This window comes from Toxorhynchites rutilus, chromosome 3, assembly GCF_029784135.1.
Source record: "Toxorhynchites rutilus septentrionalis strain SRP chromosome 3, ASM2978413v1, whole genome shotgun sequence".
Lineage (NCBI taxonomy): Eukaryota > Metazoa > Arthropoda > Insecta > Diptera > Culicidae > Toxorhynchites > Toxorhynchites rutilus.
The window spans coordinates 120,023,355-120,037,442 of NC_073746.1; positions in this window are offsets into that span (position 1 = coordinate 120,023,355).

A 14,088-nucleotide genomic window follows, 5' to 3' on the forward strand; every position below is an offset into this window, starting at 1 on the left:
CCACATCTTGGCACATCTCTCCCACTGCGTCTTATACTGATTCGATTATCCTGCGGCACAAAAACGAAGGAAACTCCACCCGTAAAGAAACAGCAAATATTCTACACATTGCGTATTTCCCCCTTCGCAAGCGAATCGACCTATTTCTAACCAGGATTCAACCGACAACCGAATCCACTTTTATGGCACATAGCATACCCGGACGATGAATATGATAGCCGAAACAACTTTCCACAATAAGGATAATTGCTTTCTCGTTTCCCGATCTGTTATCAGTCTAGACAGAACCGAGTTATAGTTACAGCGTCCCCAGATCCGATGCGGAACACAGCACTCGAACGTTAGTCCCCCCCCCCTCCCATTGCTTTCGGGGCAGCGCATGAAACCCGAAACCGACTACATACACACTATCAACAAAAGAGAAAAGTTCCGCCGAAATCATATGCCATATCTCCAAAAGCAAATAATGTCGTTGAGAAGCACAATAAAAGCAAATTGTTTCCTCTCACTCGCCCTAGGTGATGGGTTGAAATGCAAGCTTTGCCGGAACTTTGCTTTGGAAATACTAGCGGATTCCTTAATTAGTCAGGCTTAGTTCTTGTTCTAATTTGTAAATATGAATATTACCTAGATTACCTTTTTAGTAGATGAGGGTCATTTCTTGATAGCATGTGGATGCTCGGCTTTCGCAATGCGACGGAGAGGATTGTTTAGCGGAATCTCGGCGAGAAGTTCAGGGCCGTCGTCAACTCCTTGTATTATGTCAAACTTGAATACTCGCTGCACCGTAGCACGCGAGGAACCTCATGATTCAAGTTCTTTGAGCATGCGCCCGACGAATTTCCGAATTTAGCTGGATCGTTTCATGGAAGTCTCGGGGCAAAACGTAGGAACTTTTTCTGCAAAATGACAGCTGTTTGAAAAACAGAAATTGATTTTTTGCAGGTTTTTATGAAAATTTAATTTTTTTTAAATAGAAAAATTAAAAAATATTAGGTGTACCGGTAAGTTTCTTCGGTTTGACAAAGCATTATTATTCCAGATTTCCAAATTTCCAGACATTCGTTGGAAAGCTACTGTCATTGCGCGTCTTTTTCAGTATATGTCAAGAAGTTGAAGCGTAAACAACATAGTTTTTGCCACTTCGAATATGTCGAATTTCGTACCAACGAGAGTGTTCTTGCGGGGAATGTTACATCATTACTTCAATATGAAGAAAAAAGCTGCAGAAAGTCATCACATTTTGGCGGAAGATTGTGGTGACCATGCTCCAACTGGGCGAACTTGTCAGACGTGCACGTTTGCACGGTTTAAAAGTGATAATTTTGACTTGGAAGACGAAGAATGTTCCGGGCCTCCAAAAAAGTTTGAAGATGAATAATTGGAGGCTTTACTCGATCAAGATCCGTCACAAACGCGACAAGAACTTGCAGATACACTTGGAGTAGCTCAGCAAACCATATCCGATCGTTTAAAAGCAATGGGAATGATCCGAAGGTAGGACATTGGGTGCCGTATGAATTGAAGCCACATGACGTCGGACGCCGTTTCCAACTGCTCCAACGGCAGAAAAGAAAAGGTTTTTTTTGCATCGAATCGTTACTGGCGATGAAAAGTGGGTCCATTACGGCAATCTTGAACGTCGGACAACGTATGGATACCCCGGCCATGCATCAACATCGACGGCCGCGCGGAATATTCACGGCCAGATGGTTATGCTCTCTATTTGGTGGGACCCACTGGATGCCGTGTACTATGAGCTGCTAAAACTGAATGAAACCATTACGGGGGACCTCTACCGACGACAATTGATGCGATTGAGCCGTGCACTGAAGGAAAAATGGCCACAATACGAGCAAAGACACGAAAAAGTTATTTTGCATCACGACAATGCTCGGCCGCATGGCGCGAAACCGGTCAAAACATACTTGGAAACGCTGAAATGGGAGGTCCCATCGTCCTATCTCCAGACATTGCTCCGTCCGATTATTATCTTTTTCGATCAATGCAACATGGCCTGGTTGACCAGCACTTTTGTATTTTTTTGTATTCCAATTTTGATTTTTTTGAGCCGACAAACCGACCGATTATTTCCGCAAAGAGATCCTTGAATTGCCAGGAAGATGGGAAGAAGTTGTGACTAGCGATGGGCTGTACTTTGAATATTAAGTTTGTAACCATTCTTGTAGAATAAAGCATTAATTTTTGAAAAAAAAAACCGAGAAACTTCGGTACTCCTATTATAAAACAATGCTTTTTCTTTGCGTATGAAGGACTCATCATCATGGATGAACGCATGGACAGATTTGAGTCGTATTTATAACGTTGTATCTTGGCATTTGTTCTGCTTTGAAAGGTTGTCCAAAAGAAGTTTATTTCTGTAATTGAAATTAATATTGACGACATTGAGCGTCGCATTCCGTTATTGTGAAAATAATGGATTTTCAGGTGGAATAAACAAATCAAAAAGCATTTCGTTCATTCAATAATTGAAAATCCGGAGGTATTGTCTGTTATCGATTGTATGCAAAACACAATTTCGATAAAAAAAAACTGAAACTCACTTTATGACTGGACAAAGTTCGCCGGATCTGCTAGTTTCATGTATATTTTTATTGAACAACGTAAGTTAATAACGTTGAGTAAAAACAGTTGAACCATTGAGTTGAAACCGCTTAGTAAGAACCGTTGTTCACAAGAATAGAGGATTTCACGTACCTGATTACACTCGCTTCGAAGAACAATGGGCTGCCCAGGGAGTACATGAACGTATTGTTGGCGTAGTACTGTATGACATGACCGGCTCTGGCAACACGGGCATCGTCAGTTTAGCGATGAAGTAGGCTGGGCACTCAGCACATCTTCCGTCATCTTATCAGCAGGCAGTCATCGTTCGGCTTCGGGCGGTCTCTGATTATCCCACGGACGCTCATGGGCACACATTTTGGCGATCCTGCCAGAAGCGAGTATTAAACGGGATAATCGGAGACTGCCTATCTTCTGAGAAGTGATCCTTCAGACGCTCTGCGTGAGAGTTGGATGTGACAAAAGTTGCACAATTCCCAAGTGCATTTGATGGGATTCCCACAGTGTGTATTTGTTTTTCTTAATTAAAGTTTGTGTTCAAAGGGGCAGTGGAACCTTTTAGAGAAACAACACGAAATTGCGAGCACTGGAATTCCCCTGATTGGTCAGCCCGGAACTCGTTAACGGAAGATTCCAAATAGTAGAACTGTCTTACCATGGGAGGCATGAAGATTGTCAGTAAGTAAATAATACATTTGAAAATGTATAAATTAAACAGCAGGGTTGGCAGAAATACTAATGTTCCATGTTAAACCGCACACTGAGGGAATTAATTAGTGAATGTAAGGTTTTTTTTGGTAAATACTACCAATCTATAGACATTTTCTACCGTGCTAGTGGACATGTATTAGGCTGTCAAAAAAGTCCTGCGGTATTTCCGCGAGGTGTCGTTGTAAGCGCGTAGTTCTAGTTGTATTCATTGTATCGAGTCATACTATAGCTTGTTGGAAAGGTATTTTTTATAATATAGTCCTTGACAGTGTTTTGTTTGGTTAAGTCGTTCGTGAGTTATAGTGTCGCAAATATGGAGCAAAATAAAGAGAAAATCCGACATATTTTACAGTACTACTATGACAAAGGCAAAAATGCATCTCAAGCTGCCAATAAAATTTGTGCAGTTTATGGACCCGATACAGTTTCCATTTCCACCGCACAACGATGGTTCAACGTTTTCGTTCTGGTGTAGAGGTCGTCGAAGATTCGCCACGCTCCGGAAGGCCTGTCGTCGAAAATTGCGACAAAATCGCTGAATTAGCCGAGAAAGACCGGCATAATAGCAGCCGTAGCATCGGCCAAGAGCTGGGGATAAGTCATCAAACCGTTATTAACTATTTGAAGAAGCTTGGATTCACAAAGAAGCTCGATGTATGGGTGCCACACACGTTGACGCAAAAAAACCTCTTTGACCGTATCGACGCATGTGAATCGCTGCTGAATTGCAACAAAATCGACCCGTTTCTGAAGCGGATGGTGACTGGCGATGAAAAGTGGGTCACTTACGACAACGTGAAGCGCAAACGGTCGTGGTCGAAGCCCGCTGAAGCGGCTCAGACGGTGGCCAAGCCCTCATTAACGGCCAGGAAGGTTCTGCTGTGTGTTTGGTGGGATTGTCAAGGAATAATCTATTATGAGCTGCTTCCCTATGGCCAAACGCTCAATTCGGACCTGTACTGCCAACAAACGGACCGCTTGAAGGTAGCACTCATGAAGAAGAGGCCATCTTTGATAAACAGAGGCCGCATTGTCTTCCATCAGGACAACGCCAGGCCACACACTTCTTTGGTGACGTGCCAGAAGCTCCGGGAGCTCGGATGAGAGGTTCTTTTGCATCCGCCGTATAGTCCGAACCTTGAACCAAGTGACTACCACCTGTTTTTGTCCATGGCGAACGAGCTAGGTAGTCAGAAGTTAGCCACAAAAGAGGCCTGTGAAAATTGGCGTTCCGAGTTTTTTGCCAATAAGGAAGCGAGCTTCTATAACAGGGGTATTATGAAATTGGCATCTCGTTGGGAACAAGTCATCGAACAAAACGGCGCATATTTCACTTAAAACAGATGATTGTAACTAATTTTATGAACAAATGAAAATTCAAAAAAAAACCGCAGGACTTTTTTGACAGCCTAATATGTCAAGCGGAGCCATGATTTGTAAGCCCAATTTCGGCTACATTTTTCCCGGCGAAAATGTACGTATTAGAATTGTATGCTTGTTATACCTCGGTATTGTCTTGTGTCAACGGTGAAAACGGTTAATACGCTCACCAGTCTGCAGAGGTGACAGGGTTCAAGTTTACTGCTGTTATCGAGTGAGGCATGCTAGCCTCTGGTAGAGATGTGCGATAGTTGGCAATATGTACAAGGGATTTGTACATTTTACTAATGTTTGCTATCAAAGGTATTTGGTAGTTTTTTTGACCGAGGATTTTTTTCTAAGTACAGAAACTTGAATAGAAAAATTGAAACTTGTTGCCAGAAACAACGATTTATTTTTTAATTTATGCTGGTCAGTACTTTGATTGTTATAGAGTAAATACACAGAAATGAGAGAAAGAAAAGGCGCAGACCACAGAAGGACGTGAAAAAGTAGTATTGATTAAATTAGCCGACACACGGGGTGGCCAACCCAGTGATGACAAACAAAAATGTTCTGTAGAATCTGAAAACAATATGTGTTTATGGGGATTGGCAGAGGACCAACTACTAAGAGCTACTTCTCCACGGTACAACTCACAACTCGTAAACTCTTGCATTGTATACAGCTGGACCATCTGAGGGAAGCAAGCAAAAGTATTTGAAATTAACTCGCCAGGATCTCTAGAAACTTGGTTGGTAGTATTTATCAAGCTTATAGTCCGGACCTGAATTCATGATTATCATCTGTATAAGATGAATGATTTTTGACGTAGGATTACGTCTTACATTGAGGGTGCCAAATCAGAAAACAGGTCACGTCTTTATGAAATAAAGTTAACGTTAATAACTATTTTTCTGCTGCGAACGGATTTTAACAATTTGCATACCAATCGAATATGAAATTTTCTGAGGTTTGTTTGATATGCAATTCCATAGTCTGATATGGTTTAAATTGACGAAAAGAAATGAAAATGATAAGAGTGCGAATCGGGACGACTGTGCTGCTTAAAAATGTAAGTAAAAATATTTGCGGATCGAGACGACCGTATGAAAAAAATGAAAATGATAAGAGTGCGGATCTGGACGACCGTGCTGCTTCAAAATGAAAGTAAAAATATTTGTGGATCGGGACGACCGTATGAAAAAATGAAAATGATAAGAGTGCGGATCGGGACGACCGTGCTATGGAAGTAAAAATATTTGCGGATCGGGACGACCGCATGAAATAAATGAAAATGATAAGAGTGCGGATCGGGATGACCGTGCTGCTTGAAAATGAAAGTAAAAATATTTGCGGATCGGGACGACCGCTTGAAAAAAAAAATGAAAATGATAAGAGTGCGGATCGGGATGACCGTGCTGCTTGAAAATGAAAGAAAAAATATTTGCGGATCGGGACGACCGTATAAAAAAAAAAATGATAAGAGTGCAAATCGGGACGACTGTGCTGCTTAAAAATGTAAGTAAAAATATTTGCGGATCGAGACGACCGTATGAAAAAAATGAAAATGATAAGAGTGCGGATCGGGACGACCGTGTTGTGTAAGAATGGAAGTAAAATTATCTGCGGATCGAGACGACCGCGCAGAACAAGTACGGGTTCGGGACGACCCTATGGAAAAGAGAACTTGACTCGATATTTTGTTAATTAAACATCATCAATTCGCTCATACGTTCCAGAGGTGGTTCAAATGTTTTATGTGAAGGAAAATACACCGAAACAAAATCAACATGTATTTGTTTTTTTATCGTTTTTTTTTTTTTGGAGAAGAGAGAAGATGTGTGACATGCCCAGCTCTGGCAACACGGGCATCGTCAGTTTAGCGATGAAGTAGGCTGGGCACTCGGCACATCTTATCCCACGGACGCTCATGGGCACACAAGTACCACGGAGTTATTTTATTAAGTTCGCTTGTTTATCACTTCAGATATTATTTTAGAATGCAACCACATTTCAGAAAGAAAAAAACACTTTAAAGACCGTACTCAAATAATATGTAACAGACAAAAATGATCACCAAAAATACATTTTAAGTCGGGTTTTTTTTTAAACTCTCAGGGAATAAATATAAATAAATACACATATTAGCTATGGTTTTGCAAAGTAGGTTTATTCAACCTACTCTTCCAGGGTAAATGCAATACTTTCGTCACCTTTCTTACACACTTTCATCCTGGTCATTTTTGAAGACATTCTCTGTTTTTCGGAGCTTGCCCTCTATAATCGCCCAGAACTTTTCTATTGCGCAAAGTTCTGGCGAGTTTGGCGGAGTTGCCTCCTTCGGCGGCAGTGATTGTGGGGTTAGCGTAACAGCCTCACAACCCGAGCGACCTGAGTTCAAACCCAGCGGGCGTCGTTGGAATTTTCTGCCAATCGCCTCCCTGATGTCGGTGATTGGCACTGAACCGTTGAACCGACAGGAATAGGCCGACAAAAAATAAGCGATGATAAAAAAAACACTCCATCACCAGTCACCACGGTTTTGACTAATGACACGAAACCAGATCCGGCCAAAACAGAGTGTCATGAGGACCGAAGGAGCTTCTAGAGGCATTTTTCTTTATATTTGGCCGTTGATGGTGCCGGTCGTTATGTACGACTTGCTGAATTTGTCGCACCCACCACACCAAATACTTCTTGGAAAATTTATCGACCTTCTCCTTTCGGAATCTCTCCGGACGGAACGGAACTTGCCGACGTTTATTGCTTCGGTTAGGTTCCTCTCTTACCTTGAAGACATTGAGTCCGGCCCGCTTCATTGTCTGCTGGACGAGCCAGACGGAAGAATTGACCTTCTTGGCCACGTCTCGAATCGAAAGGTTCGGATTGTGCTTGAAGAAATCCCGCATCTTCCTTGTCTTTAAGGAGTCGGTCGTCTTCGTCTTTTCTTCCGCTGTCAACTCGCTGCTAGGTCTTCTGGGTCAAATTGAGCGATTTTACCACACGGAACACGGTCGAATGGTCAATTCCCTACTGTTTCGCGATCACCATGTGGGACTGGTCTGGATTTTCCACGACCGCGCCCATATTTTTTTGTAGAAGCAGCAAAAGATGTTTGATTCACGATTCATTCATGTCCTCGAGACTCGATAGTACAATACACAAGCTAGCCATATGTCGACATGTGTGACCTTGCTCCCGATGCACGAATTCCAATTAATATGCAGGGTAGTGTTAATTAAAGAGGCTTTGAACTTGTTCAGTTTGTTCGTATCTAACCTAGAAAATACCAATTAAAAAATGAGTGGGTTATATCTATGATATAACCGCAAGGTTGACGTGGAACTACCTTAGCTTAGCAATCATTCGTTTGTATTGATTAAATTCTTGATTGAATGAAACAGTTTCCAAATTCAATTGAGTTCAATATATTTGCTCTGTGAGTGAAAAAAATGAACAAATGCCGTGTAAAGTCAATTCATTTATTGTGATTGATTGTTCTTCGTTACAAGTAAATTTAATGACGGACCTTTTACGTTTGGTATGATGACTAGAACAAAATATATGTACGGAAGAATTATCAAACGTTTGATGAACCAGCCTAAGGCTGAAAATCTTTCCAATAAAGACAAAAAAAAATTATCAAACGATTATTTTATTTTACTTTTCCCTGAAGTTTACATCCCAAAAGTGTACATACTTCTCGAATCTCGAATTTGCATGAAACTGGGAAGTTCATTCGCTTCTAGTGTCTGCACGATTTTCCCAGGTTCCTAAGTTTAGAAGATCATGTTAGGACAGACATATTCCACTCTGCACAAAGGCAAGCGAGGACAAAAGTACTCGCAGTTTGCATTTATTTACAGCGCCGATTTCCCCAGAAACCTCGGTTTTGAAGTCTGTGTTAGGGAAACACATTTCAATCGGAACAAAAAAAACCCCGATTTGTATGAATTCGCAATGCCGATTTCCCCACGCACCATGGATTTGAAGTCTGTGTTAGGGAAACACATTCCAGTCGGAACAAAAAAAAAGACGGGTGGGTAATGTCGGGGACATAACCGGAGTGACGTAGGACTATACAAAGGGGACAGCTTTTGTTAAATATATATTTTAAATATATTGTTTTATTTTCTTCTCCTACGTGAATACCTACCTATCCACCTGAAAAATGGATTAGTTTACTGTTTACTCTTTATGAATATGTTGATGGTTCCGAAAAGAACCTTTGGTGTTGTGCTTTTGTTATCACTCGATATTCTCATCTTGTTCGGTTAAACCTTCCTGTTTAGCTATTGCGTTTGCCACTCGCCACAGCTTTCACAGTTGGAAAATTTCTTCCCATCCAGCTTGTGACATGTTGTTCAGTAAATTACATTTAATGCGACGTGCCGGAGAAACACTTTGCCACTCACTGAAACTAATTGTTGCCTTGATGAGCGCCGAACCGAAGCTGCTCTGTTCTTGATGCGGGTTTTCTGATTGTCGTGAGCAGCTTTGCAAGCCAACTCGAGCACTCCGACGGCTGAAACTCTATAATCGCTGTTAGGTATACTGGTGCTCCGGCACCAATCCGTTCGGCCTAGTTACCCTTGCGGAGCAATCAGTGAATGCGACCAACAGGGAACTGGAGACTTGCACGGTTCGAGTGAGACTTTGCCTTTCCCTTAACTTGTCCTCCTTTGTTACGTCCACGATGCCGATGCCGTACAACCACACGGGTTTACGGTTTGAAAGAAAATAAGATATTTATTTGGGGTCCGCGTGTTTTATACTCTAGCGGTACACACTCACAGGATAGAGACAAATCGGCAGACTCAGCCAGAGGGGCGAGTCCAACGAGACGAACAAATGAGCGTTAAAAGGGAGCGATGGCAAAAAAATACATTCATTACGATTTGTTCGCTCGTTGGATTCACATGCAGGCTAAAAAGGGTCCTTTTCAGGATCACAAAATTATCTTCAATCTAAAGAGTTTATTGTTTTGTTATCACTCGATATCCCCATCTTGTTCGGCTAAACCTTGCTGTTTAGCGATTGCATTTGCCACTCGCCACAGCTTTCACAGTTGGAAAATTTCTTCCCATCCAGCTTGTGACATATTTTACAGTAAATTACATTCAATGGCACGTCGCATTATCACCACTCAGTATCGGATTGGAGGTAATTTTAACCTGTAATTGAACATTTGCGATGACAGTGGTACAGTGTCGACCTTCAATGTGGGGTCATAATTTGGACCCCGAACTCTATGTTTACAAAAATGTCCAACTACATATGTCGCATTACTGGTCCGTCCAATTAGCTAAATGTCGAGATAAGTGTAAATTACTGTACTTTCAAGCTAGAAGCAATTTAAGAATTGGTGAAAATCAATAAGCTCAGAACAACTGCCAAATTCACATACTCATCATATCCTGGCAAACAAATTATGAAAAAATCAATTTGTGTTTTATTATTATTTTGGATATTGTTTTAGAAAGCATTGAACTGTATTTCCTAAACTCTTTTTTGGAAGGTTTAATGGCCCTGAAAAGCGCCTTGTTTTATGGAATGGTTCCAATTTAGAAAACTTAGTACTCGTGGTTTTGAAAAAAACCATTTCGAACGCCCTCGATGCCGCCTTGTTCTGGATTTGCCACCAAAGCAGTTTGTATAAAGAACAAACTTTTTTCGTCTGCTACCTGCTGCCATTTTGCGATTGCGTTTGCCACTCGCCACTCGCTGCAACTGCCTGTTGTTGTCTTGATGTCCACCGAACCGAATGTGTTCTGTTCCGAATGAGGGTTTTCTTATCGTCGCGAGCAGCTTTGCCAGCTAACTCAATCACTTCGGCGGCCGAAACTATATAACGCCGGCTAGGTGGACTGGTGCACTGGTACTAACGCGCTCGGCCTAGCTACCCTTGCGGGAAACTCCAGATCAACACGGTTCGAGCGGGATTTTGCCTTTCCCTTCACTTTTCCTCCTTTACCATGTCCAGACATGGCTGCTTGGGTTGGTTTGTTGATGTGTTGTGATGCGAACCGATGTGGTGTACGGTTTGAATGAGAATGATCGTTACGGCAGTGGAGCGAGGATTTTTAAGCTGACTGGCTGGCTCGAGAATTACGCATGTGCGAGACTGCGACCAATGTTTCGTTCATTTTTTTCTTTTTCCTTTCCAATCGTGGTTCATTCTATTTCGCTGCTGCTCTGGTTGCCCGTTTTGGTCGGTTCGATTTGAGGAGCACAAAATGGACCAATCAAAAATGGGCACATAGTGCATTTTGACAATGCTTGATATTTCACAATTATTCAATTATTTATCTCAAGAAAAATGAAATGTTATTCGTTATGATAGATGCGTAGATATATTTCCTATCAATTGATACAAAAACCTTTGCGATCTATTGAGAAATGCTCGAGTTATAAGCGTTCCAAATCTTGCGCATCTTCCTACTTGTTCAGTGCCTAGATTTCCATTTCACCCCCTATATCTTCCGGTTAGACGTAGTCCTACGTCAATACCCCCGACTTGCATGAATTTGAAATACCGATTTCTCCAGGCACCTTGGTTTAGAAATCTCTATTAGGGAACACATTTCGGTGGGAACAAAAGCTCCCCCTACTTTCGTGTGTTCTTCTTCTTCTTTTTGGCTCTAAGAGGGTTTAAACTTTTCAGTTCACTCGCCTCTAGGCTCTTTCGTGTGTTTGCAATGCCGATTTCGCTGCTTGGTTTTAAAGTCTGTGTTAGGGAACATTTTTCGATGAGAACAAAAGTCCCCCTACTTTCATGTATTTGCAATGCCGATTTCCCCAAGGCTGCTTGGTTTTGATGGCTGTGTTAGGGAAACCGTAAATCGGGCCAATCAAAACGATGCAGTTAGGGCGTTTAGATAACGCCTAATATTTTACAGTTATTCAATTGTTTATCTAATGAAAAACAACATTTTGTTAGTTGCGATATATGCGTAGAAATATTCCCTATCAAGTGATGCAAACATCTCTCCTATCCAGTACGAAATGTTCGAGCTAGAAGCATTCGAAATCTTTCATTTTTTCCTGCATGTTCTGTGTTTAGGTTTTCATTTTACCCTCCATATATTCCGGTTAGACGTAGTCCCACGTCAAAAAAACTGAAACTCTATCTCAAGGCCTTAGGAAAGTGAAATTGAAAAAACATTTAGAGAAGCTGTTGCCTGGTCGCTAACACGGTGACTTGTGTGTGCCAACTGATAGAATTACGTTGGAAATGAATTTCATGTTATACTATATAGTGTTTCACTTCAAATTTTAACTATGCCTACCTGGTGTATATTATTCTCAGACAATTCAGATCTCAGAATTCAGATAATCATTTCACAATTCTTCATCAGTTTGTTCAAAGAAATTGATATGCCCGATATCTGATATTTTTTGTACATAGAATGAATGCATAAAGATTGGATGTTCATCATTTCAAAGCTTAAACTCTCAAGTTTAGGAATATTTCACAAACAAACTTTTACTGCAATGAATTTTGTACAAGGGTAATTTATTACATTGACCAAAAAAAAATCTAATTCATGGAATTCCATTCAATTTCAAATCGACGCAAAACGATTTTTAAAAAGATTCCAAAACCGCCTTTCGATTGGCGACGCGATAATTTTTTATTATAACAATTAATCATCAAAGACGAAGGGAAAATCTTTCATTCAAACAACACCTCTGTGTTGAAATATCCTACAAGAACATTATAGGATTCAAATGAAAGCTGGTAGATAAGGCTAGTTGAATTTGCTGTTGAATTAGCAAGCGGAAATGAAATCTGATAGTCAAACAAGTTGGAATAGAACTCGGGTAATTTAGTAATTTAAATTTATTTAAGGTGAGTTAATTTAGGGTAATTTAGTTTAGTGGTATTATTATTTAGAGATGTAGAACAAATACTCCAACCCCATTTTGACAACGAATTTAAATGTGGAAAATATATATACATAAAAATCTCATCTCATAATTTTTTTTTTATCCAAAATATATATTTTTATTAAGGCTCATATGGCGTCAGCCTAACGGGGCCGGGAGTTCAATATTTCGACAATGTTTGCCTTATAACTATGTTAGTAATATGTAACCGATTACTCGCGGTTGGCTCGAGGTTAGTGTTACAAGTGTTTTCGTAATTGTGATGTTGCTGTCTCCAATGGTCTGTACCTGTGCCCGACACGGGATACTTCCTATTGGGATGCAGCTGACCATTAATCAGCAACGCCCTCCTAGTCTGTACCCGATATCTAGCGTGGTGCGTCTTCTCGACTCGAGGAATCCAGGATAGAATGGTCACTAGCCGGCGCAATCATCAGCTCGTGTAGAGTTGTCATAAGCGGTACAACCTTTGGCTCTTGTTGAATGATCAGTGGACTGCACAACCTTTGGCCCGTGTATCTGTAAAGAGTGTGTGTATGTATTGCCGCGACTAAGTAAAAGTTTATAGATCGGATAGAAGGGATATGAAACAGGGACACAACGAAGGAAACATCATTAAACGTTGACATCGGCGTTTCTGAGGAACAGGTATAGATGAAGCAAAAGATCAGGATCACGGCTACCTAAGATATCCCGGACGGGGATATCCGATGGTCTGCCTTGTGCTCTCAGTGCTCTAGAGAGCTGAGAGCGAGCAGCATGGAACCGGATACACGACCAGACAACATGCTCGATGTCGTGGTAGCCATCGCCACAATCACAAAGATTGTTTGCTGCGAGCCCAATGCGATAGAGATGCGCGTTTAGGTTGTAGTGATTGGACATGAGCCGAGATATCACGCGAATGAAATCACGACCTACATTCAATCCCTTAAACCAAGCACTCGTCGAAACCTTAGGGATAATCGTGTGTAACCAACGACCGAACTCATCTTCACTCCACATGCGCTGCCAACTAACGAGTGTGTCCTGATGAGGAATGTGAAAAAAATCATTATAGGCAATTTGCCTTTCAAAAAGTGTGCCTTCTGAAGCGCCCACCTTAGCTAGCGAGTTCGCTTTCTCATTCCCCGGAATCGAGCAATGAGAGGGAACCCATGCTAAGGTAATCTTGAATAATTTTTCGACCAAAACACTCAATAAATGTCTTATTCTTGTTAGGAAATAAGATGAGCGTTTATCAACTTTCATTGAGCGGATTGCCTCTATTGAGCTGAGACTGTCTGAAAAAATAAAATAATGGTCGATGGGCAGTGTTTCAATGATCCCTAGAGCATAGTATATCGCACCCATTTCTGCGACATACACGGAACAAGGATCTTTGAGTTTGAAAGAGGCACTGGAATTTTCATTGAAGATGCCGAAGCCAGTGGACCCGTTTATGCATGAACCGTCAGTAAAGAACATTTTATCAGATCTAACTTTCCCATATTCTGCCGAAAATATCGGCGGAATATAATCGGAGAGTAGATGATCTGG